Raw genomic sequence first — 1568 nt, 5'->3', positions numbered from 1 at the left:
TGAAGCTCTTCTCTCAGGTGTTTTGACCAGTGATAGGAAAGTAAATAATCCAAAACTAACTCATGGGTATATTTTATCCATGGTGTCTGTCAGGTTTTTTTTAAATCATTTTTCTAAATCTAACATCAGAACTCTATAGACAACGTATTATAAAAATGCATTCTAATACACTGTGCTCTTCTTAGCAAAAGTGTTCTAGCAAGATAAACACAATACTCTTGCATATCCAAGTAATATACTACGTGATTACCTCTCATCAGAATGTATTAACCAGGGGTCTGAGAAGAGCGGAAGGAAGTGGCGGCCTTGGGAAGATGCTGCTCTTTGGTGCAAATTGCAATCGACTAGGGATAGGAATCGTTTCTCAGACTCAGATTAGAAGTGAGAATTCAGATAAGTGAGGCCGACATTGCTGCCTTGAAGAAGGGGAGAATGGATTAATCAGTAGTGAACAAGAAGAGCTTGCTAGGAATCAAAGAGAATAATTAAAAATCCAGCACTAGGGCTTCTCCTACGAAACGCAAGGACCGCTCTGATGAGAAGTACAAGGATGGATCTAAAGATAAAGGGGCCACAAAAGAGTCCAGCGAGAAGGACCGTGGCAGAGGTAAGACTCGGAAGAGACGCAATGCTTCAAGCGGAAGCAGCAGCACCTGATCTAGGTCCAACTCAACCTCCAGCTCGGGCTCTAGCACCAAACCAGCACAGGTTCAAGCACTGGCTCTAGCTCGTCCTCTGCATTCAGCCGCTCAGAAAGCTCCAGCACATCTGGAAGCTCCAGATGTAGCAGCATTTCTGGCTCCCAAAGGCGGCGTTCCCGCTCCAAATCCAAACCACCTAAAAGAGATGAAACGGAGAAGAAAAGGCAGGGCCCTTCACCTAAACCCACCAAAGGGTACATTGGGAGGCTCGCCAGGAATGTGACCAAGGATCATATCACGGAAATTTTTTCTACTTACTGGGAAATTAAAATGATTGACATGCCTGTAGAAAGGATGCATCCTCATCGATCCAAAGACTGCATGTGTGGAATTTGAGACTCCAGATGAAAGCACTGAAACACATGGATGGAGGACAAATTGATGGCCAAGAGATCACTGCTACTGCTGTGTTGGCAACCTAGCCTCGGCCACCGCCTCGGCGGTTTAGCCCGCCCAGGAGAAAACTTCCACCACCTCCCATGTGGTGTAGGTCACCCCCACGGATGAGTAGAAGGTCTCGATCGACAAGACACAGGTCCCCTGTGCATAGGAGGTCTCGATCCCCGGCTGCCGCCTCCACAGGAGCCGATCCAGCTCCAACTCCTCCTGATGAGCAGGGATATTGATTCATCCCTCTGTAACATACTTTCCCCAGGCTCGGTTTTGTCCTTTTCAAGCCAAACGAGGATCTGTAAGGAAGGATCCCTTACCAGGGGAGGCTTTGAAGACAGCAGTTGAGATATTTCCTCTGCAGGAGGTTCTGGCTTGTAGAGAGAGGTACAGTTGATTCGGGACTGTTCCCAGAGAGGTACCCTGTAGTTTTCTGGCTAGAAAGTTCACCTCTTCAGTTCTTGACAGTCTGTTAGG

At 47.3% G+C, this 1568-nt stretch overlaps 1 pseudogene; it reads left to right on the top strand.

The window, feature by feature from the left end:
• The first annotated feature begins 282 nt into the window (after positions 1–282).
• Positions 283–1311, top strand: Rnps1-ps4 (RNA binding protein with serine rich domain 1, pseudogene 4; annotated as a pseudogene).
• Positions 1312–1568: the final 257 nt, after the last annotated feature.

This window comes from Rattus norvegicus, chromosome 2 (assembly GCF_036323735.1).
Source record: "Rattus norvegicus strain BN/NHsdMcwi chromosome 2, GRCr8, whole genome shotgun sequence".
NCBI classification, from domain to species: domain Eukaryota; kingdom Metazoa; phylum Chordata; class Mammalia; order Rodentia; family Muridae; genus Rattus; species Rattus norvegicus.
This window is presented reverse-complemented; position numbering and strand designations above follow the sequence as displayed.